Here is an 8397-nt window from a genome sequence, read left to right on the forward strand (position 1 = left end):
CATTGTAAAAAACAATGTTTATTGAATTGTAAGGGTTGTGTTTATACTTTTGCCTGAAAGTTTTATGATGCCTCTTGTGCGTCCGTTCATGTATATATGTATATAACCTGAAAGTTTGCAGTCGTCGGCTTCAGCCCCCATGCATATAATGCGGGGGTGTTTGCAAAAAATGCATATTCACACTTGATCCAATGTCTTGGTCCATTAAGGAGGTGGTAGCGTAGTGAAAAAGGCAATAGGACTATATTGCTTTAACACTTTCACTTAGCCATAGGAATTTGACAGTGGGACTACTATATAGCCCCTAGTACTTCCGCGCTTGTCCGAATACGGTGCGCGTACGTACATGACCGGGAAACGGCCCTTCGTTAATGTGGAGGAATCCCGAAGATTCCGCTAAGTCATCGAGTGGTTGACCAGTCTCGCGCTTTATCATGACAGTCAGTTTTCGGCTTTCTCTACTGAGGTGCTCATCTGGATGAACCAGGGCACAATCGTAGTAGTTCTCCCAGTGCCGCCTTTGCCGATAGAGCGGAATGTAAGGTATCAAAACACGGGAGCCGGGCAAACCCAACATTTGACCAAAGACATGATTCGGAGCTGATGCATATAAGGCCAAACTCGCGACGTCAAACACTCCCTAAGGTATTCGGTCTTTAAAACATATATGCCGGGCTGAACAATGCCCTTAATAATAAACCCCGAGTGTCCAGGTACGTGCAATATTCTGACGTGGCGAAATGCCAATAACGTCAGCATCCTTCTCGGTTGTACTGAGTATCCGGGGGATGTGAACAACAAGAGACAGTAAAAAAAGGTTTACGCAGGGTCTTAATCTGAAAAGAAACCTTTGAGCGGGTCCCTGTTGGACGTCTGCACCTGTGTCTCCGTTGTGCCGTGTCCTGGACGGGTGTAGCACGATTGTCATCTGTAAAAGAGAAGAACTTAGGTGAAAGTTGTCGTGCCAAAAAATTGGTTATTCTCGATAAACCATTAAAATTCAAGATAAGTCAAGTTGAGCCGAACTAGCCCTGATTACACACGGGAAGCCCCTAGTACCGTCTATGAGGGTTTAACCATCAAACCAATCTCAGGTATATCTAGTGATGCACTGGACTCGTCTAACCGTGTCCGCGGTCTTGGCGACCTGTCATTTATTCTGGTTGGTGAGGCCGTCTAGTGCTCGGCTGTTAAAGCCGCCACACGTTCCTCCGAGCATAGAGAATGCTCAATATTTCCACCAACTATGATGGTGCCATGTGCACCAGGCATCTTAAGCTTAAGAGAAGTGTAATGTGGTACCGCATTAAAACGGGCGAAAGCTGTTCTTTCGAGTAGTGCTGGATAGCCTCTTCGGAATGGAGCAATGTCGAAGTCTAACTTCTCACTTCGGTACTTGTCGGCTGAACCGAATACAACCTCTAGTATTAGAGAGCCCGTGGAGCGGGCCTCTGGGCCTGGTATTACTCCCTTGAAGGTAGTATTACTGTGGCTGATTTTTGTCGGGTCTATCCCCATTTTGTGGACTGTGTCCGGATATATCAGATTCAGACCACTGCCGCCGTCCATAAGGACTCGTGTGAGATGGTATCCGTTTATTATTGGGTCTAACACCAAGGCAGCTAGTCCTTCATGCTGGATGCTTGTCGGGTGACCCCTGCGATCAAAAGTGATTGGGCAGGCCAACCAGGGGTTGAACTTAGGGTTGACGGGCTCGACGGCACGTATGTCTCGGAGTGCGTGTTTGCTTCTCCTCTTCGTCACGTGGATCATGCTTACTGTTTTAACCTCTGGTGGGAATTTTTTCTGTCCTCCAGTGCTTTGCTGGCGAGGTTCATCCTCATCTTCGCTTGGTATCTCCCTCCCCTTGTGTTCGGCGTTTAGCTTACCGGCCTGCTTGAAGACCCAGCATTCTCTGTGGGTATGATTAGCAGGTTTATCGGGGGTGCCATGAATCTGACATAGTTTGTCTAGAATCTTGTTTAGGCTAGACGGTCCATCTCTGCTGCCTTTGAGAGGCTTTTTCCGCTGACCTGGTCGAGAGCTCCTGAATCCGGCGTTTACCACCGTATTATTTGGGTTGTCTTCTTTATTTCGACGCTTGCTTTTACTGCGTCGTGGTTTTCCATTGCCATCCCTGACTTCGGATGTGCTTTCGTCGCTGGCGCTACTACGGGCTAACTAGCTATCTTCGCCCGCACAAAAGTGGGTCATGAGGCTTGTCAGGGTTGCCATTGTTCTCGGTTTTTCTTGGCTGAGGTGTCTGGCGAGCCATTCATCTCGAACGCTGTGCTTGAAACCTGCTATGGCTTCGGCGTCTGGGCAGTCGACGATTTGGTTCTTCTTAGTGAGAAACATGTTCCAAAGCTTTCGGGCTGACTCTCCGGGCTATTGAATTATATTACTTAAATCGTCTGCATCCGGAGGTCGGACATAGGTCCCTTGAAAATTAGCCCGAAAAGCATCCTCGAGCTCCTTCCAACTTCCAATTGAGTTTTTGGGGAGGCTGTTCAGCCAGTGCCGAGCTGGTCCTTTAAGCTTCAGGGGCAAGTACTTGATGGCGTGGAGATCGTCTCTGCGATCCATATGGATATGGAGGATAAAGTCCTCAATCCAGACCCCAGGGTCTATGGTCCCGTCGTACGCCTCTATGTTCACTGGTTTGAATCCTTCTGCAAATTCGTGGTCCAGCACCTCATCGGTGAAACATAGGGGGTGTGCGGCACCCCTGTATTTGGATGTATCATGGTGTTCAGACGGTTGTAGTATTCGGTTTTGGTTTTGTGCCAGAGCGCGCTTCCTAGATCCATAGATGGATCTAGTCATACTGGATTTTTGGCGCAAGTCCTCACGTAGATCATGTGTTGACTTATGTGCGGCCTTGTTAGCCGCTCTATTGCGGTCACAAGGTGGTTGATCCAGCCGGTTGGCCGTTTTATTTTTCGGCTGTGTAGGCTCTAAGGCCTCATCATCGAATTCAGGTAACAGCTTGCGCTTTGGATAGCTCTTTGTGTGGTAACTTCCACCATACTTTTCTTTGTTGTCGAGCACTTTGTTCCACCTGCTGTTGAGCGCATTTTGTGCGGCCTTAAGCCTTTGCTTCTGCTTCTTCAGACTCCTCGCTGTGGCAATAAGCCTTCTGCGGAGGATCTCTTGCTCCAAGTGCGTTTCCGGGATGATGTGTGCATCTTCATCCGGACTATTTTCCTCCCCAAAGAGGGTTTGATGAGGTTGATCCTCGGCGTCGCCATGTTCGAACATCAGATCCGTACTATGTTTGCCGTTTGCAGTTTCAACGTGCTCTACCGCTGGGTCAATGTGGTCGTCGTTTCCTCTGGAGTCGACTGGAGTGTTATTTTCTCTTGCGCTGTTATCGCTGTTTTTGCCGAGGCAGGATTTTGAGCGGCGCCTACGCCGACGCTTTGATTGCTTCTTGAGGGAGCTATTCTTCGCTGAATCCTGCCGTTCTTCATCATTGTTTTGTTTGGGTGTATCCACCATGTATATGTCATGTGGTGAAGTGGTTGTCCAGCGCCCTGTGGGCACTGGTTCTTGTTCCTCTCCTGCATCATCATCCATGCCGTCGATGTCTTCCGAGTCGAAATCGAGCATGTCGGTTAAATCATCGACAGAGGCTACTAAGTGGGTGGTGGGTGCGCAGCGAATTTCTTCCTCGTCCGCATCCCATTCTAGCCGGGCATAGTTCGGCCAAGGATCTCCTGAGAAGGAGAGAGACCTTAATGAATTTAGCAAGTCGCCGAAAGGTGAGTGCTGAAAGATATCCGTGGAGGTGAACTCCATGATCGGCGCCCAATCGGATTTGATAGGCACGGACGCAGGCGGCTCAGAGTCCGTGGCGGGAGACGAATCCAGTGGTTCGGCAACATGGCTCTCGTAAGGGCTGAAGTCAGTATCCGGCTCCATCGCCACTGAGAGTGCGGCCTCCATGGTGGGGTCTATCCATCAATCCTCGAATGGCGCAATTTGCTCTGGATTGAGGGCCGGAGTAGTTGCAGGTGTGATCTCCCGAACATTATCTGATGGCAGAGTTACGTCATGCTCGTCGTGATTGTGCGGCGCACCTGCAATGGGCTCGAATCCGTCGAAGATCAAGTCTCTGTGGATGTCGGCAATGTAGTTTAAGTTTCCGAACTTGACCTGATGGCCAGGGGCGTAGCTCTCGATCTGCTCCAGATGGCCAAGCAAGTTGGCCCGCATTGCGAAGCCGCCAACTGCGAAGATCTGTCCAGGGAGGAAAACCTCACCCTGGACCGCATCGTTACCGATGATCGAAGGAGCCATCAAGCCTTACGATGACGACACAGTGGAACTCTCAATGAAAGCACCAATGTCGGTGTCAAAACCGGTGAATCTCGGGTAGGGGGTCCCGAACTGTGCGTCTAAGGCGGATGGTAATAGGAGGCGGGGGACACGATGTTTACCCAGATTCGGGCCCTCTTGATGGAGGTAATACCCTACGTCCTTCTTGATTGATCTTGATGATATGAGTATTACAAGAGTTTATCTACCATGAGATCGGAGAGGCTAAACCCTAGAAGCTAGCCTATGGTATGATTGTTGTTCTACGGACTAAACCCTCCAGTTTATATAGACACCGGAGGGGGCTAGGGTTACACAGAGTCAGTTACAATGGAGGAGATCTACATATCCGTATTTCCAAGCTTGCCTTCCATGCCAAGGAAAGTCCCATCCGGACACGGGACGAAGTCTTCAATCTTGTATCTTCATAGTCCAACAGTCCGGCCAAAGGATATAGTCCGGCTGTCCGGAGACCCCCCAATCCAGGACTCCCTCAATGAGCATGTTGCACAATCTTGGGAAAGGATGAAAATGATGCTAAGGAATTTCCCAACTCATGGGTTAAATCTTCGGATGATCATACAAATTTTTTATGCGGGATTGAATTTTGTTTACGTAATCTTTTAGATTCCGTCGGGTGGTAGTTTTATGGAAATTACTTTTGGTGAAGCCACCAAATTGCTTGATAATATTATGGAAAATTATTCACAATGGCATACCAAAAGAGCTCCTACTAGTAAAAAAGTTAATTCGGTTGAAGAAATTTCTTCTTTGAGTGAAAAAGTGGATACTCTTATGAAATTGTTTGCTAGTAAAAGTGATCCTATTGATTTCAATGATATGCCTTTGTCTACTTTGATTTAGCAAAATATTGATGCCGTAGATGTGAATTTTATCTCGCAAAATAATTTCAATAACAATTCTTATAGAGGTAATTTTATTCCTAGGCCTTTTCCTAGTAATTCCTCTAATATTTATGGTAATTCCTATGGATATCCTTCTTATAATAACAGGAACACCTATGATATTGAGAATAATATTAAAGAAGTTATCAACACACACAAAAAATTCAACACTACCATAGAAGAAAAGTTGAATAAGGTTGATGATTTGTCTAGATGTGTTGATAGAATTTCTCATGATGTGGAAAATATCAAGATGAAATGTTTTGTTCCTAAGGTTGAGGAATCAATTAAAGCTATTTATGTTTCTATGGATGAAAGTAAGAAAAGAACCGCTATGCTTAGAGCTAAAAGAGAATTTTTAGAAAAAACGTTTTCTAGTGATTACTTTCATAAAAATGATGAAGATCTTAAAATGATTGGTGTTTCTTCTATTGATTCCTTGTTTAGTAAAGTTCAGATTGATGAAAAAGGGACTAGAGAAGAGTCAACTTTAGTTAGAAGGCGCCCCGATATTTCAGAGGGTGAAAATCTTGTTGAGAAAATTGATAAAAGTGGGTTTGAAGAGGTCAAAACTTTAACTGGTGATGTACCCACTCTTTTTCATTACACAGACATTAATTATGATACTTGCTCTTTGATTGATTGTATTTCTTTTTTGCAATCCACGATATCACCCCATCCTTCTGAACAAAATAAAGATTTTACTAAACATATTGTTGATGCTATGATGAAAGCTTTAGAAGAAAAGTTGGAATTATAAGTTTCAATTCTGAGAAAATTACATGATTAATGGGAACCTACTATAAAATCCAAGATTAAAAATTATGAGTGTTTTGATTTGTGTGACTTGGGTGCTAGTGTTTCTACAATTCCGAAATCTTCATGTGATGTGCTTGGTCTTACAGATATTGAAGAATGTTCTTTAAATTCGCACTTGGCGGATTCTACTATTAAAAAGCCTATGGTAAGAATTAATGATATCCTTATTCTTGCAAATAGGAATTATGTGCCCATATATTTTATTTTTGTTGATATTGATTGCAATCCGTCTTGTCCAATTATTCTTGGTAGACCGTTTTTACGCACTATCGGTGCCGTGATTGATATGAAAGAAGGAAATATTAAGTTCCAGTTTCCTTTGAGGAAGGGTATGGAACACTTCCCTAGAACAATAATTAGGCCACCATATGAATCAATCATGAGGTAATCTTATGGGTCTTGAAACAAAGATGACAAAACTTAGATCATTGCTTTATGCCTAGATAAGGGCATAAAACTATAGCGCTTGTTCGGAGGCAACCCAATGAATAAAAATTATTTTTGCTTTTTGCTTTCTGTTCTTGAGTATTAGCACAATTTTTCTACTGTTATGATTGTGTTTTTTGAGTTTTAATTAGTGATTGTGCCAAGTAAAGCCTTTTGGATCTTCTTGGGTGATAGTTGCTTGATCTTGCTGAAAAACAGAAACTTCTGCGCTCACGAAAACAATTCTCATTTTTAACCACAGAGCTATAAAATACCAATTATTTTCGCAGAAGATTAATATACAAATTTCCCAGGCCTTCCTAATTTTTCAAAGTTTTTGGAGTTAGATAAGTATTCGAAATATCCAGATTGCTACAGACTATTCTATTTTTGATAGATTCTGTTTTCTTTGTGTTGTGTGCTTATTTTGATGATTCTATGGTTTTCTTTGATGAGTTTTTGCCATAGAAAAGTTGGAATGCAATAGATATAATGCAAGAACAAAATATGAATTGGTTTGATACAGAACTTATAGTAGTAATTTGTTTTCTTATACTAACGGATCTCACAAAGGTTTTGTTGAGTTTTGTGTGATTGAAGTTTTCAAGTTTTGGGTTATCTTACGATGGATGAAGGAATAAGGAGTAAGAAGAGCCTAAGCTTGGGGTTGCCCCGGCATCCCAAGCTATTATCCAAAGAGAGCAAGCAAATAAGCTTGGGTATGCCCCCCGAGTGGCATCCCCTCTTTCTTCTAACGACCATCGATATTTTACTCGAAGTTGTATTTTTATTCATCACATACTATGTGTTTGCTTGGAGCGTCTTGTATGATATGAGTCTTTGCTTGTTTTATTTTGTGTTTTAAGTCTTTATCCCTTGCTGGACACACCTATTTGAGAGAGCCAAAATTATGCCATGACTTGTTAGAATTGCTCTCCATGCTTCACTTAAATTTTTATGAGCTATGGATTTAATCTAGTGTTTCACTTATATCTTTTTGAGCATGGTGTGCTTTAGTATTTTTGTAGAAATGCTCTCTTGCTTCACTTAGATTTATTTGAGAGTTAGTAAAATTTTCAAGAAATTCTCTCTTGCTTCACTTAAATTAATTTGAGAGAAAGAAATACTATGCTCATGATCTTCACTTATATTTGTTTGATCTTATCAAAAGCAACACATGAAAATTAGTCCCAAAGTGATAGATATCCAAGAAGGACATAATAAAAACTTTCATGAAGATCATTGGTAAAAATAAACTTGTTTCTTTGTAATAGTTTTGAGATATGATGATGTGATATGTGAGTCATCTTAATGACTAATTATGATTTAGTAAGAATATTTGTGTTAAGGTTTGTGATTCCCTATGCAAGCACGAAAGTCAATAGTCATGCAATGAAATTATATCCTACTTATGGTGCATTATTCGGTGTTAATTATGCTTAATGCTCGCTTATGAGATTATTCCTTTCTTGGTTGGTTGCTTCTCAATCTTTTGCTAGCTTTCATTTTGCACTAAGTATGATCACTACTTGTGCATCCAAAATCCTTTAAACAAGTTTTGCCACATGAGTCCGCTATATCTACCTATATGCGGTATTCTTTTGCCGTTCTACGCAAATTTGTATGTGCCATCACTAATATTCAAAATAAATTTCTCTTTTGTGTGCTCGTACTGCTCGTGAGGAGGTGAGGGGTGGCTAATGTTTTCGATGCTAGATGTGTTATTCTCACAATGAGTGTTTATTCACATGTCATTGCACGAGAGTAAGGCAAAGGTATTAGGGATGCCCAGTCCTGAAATGAAAAAAAATTACTTTATGTTGTCAAATAATAAATTCCTTGGAAAGTGTTGGTATGGAAGGCACCCGTGGATACGGTTAGCCATGGAAAGTGAAAGTATGGTGGAAAAAGGAATACACTTTAATTT

Source organism: Triticum aestivum, chromosome 4A (genome assembly GCF_018294505.1).
Source record: "Triticum aestivum cultivar Chinese Spring chromosome 4A, IWGSC CS RefSeq v2.1, whole genome shotgun sequence".
NCBI lineage: Eukaryota > Viridiplantae > Streptophyta > Magnoliopsida > Poales > Poaceae > Triticum > Triticum aestivum.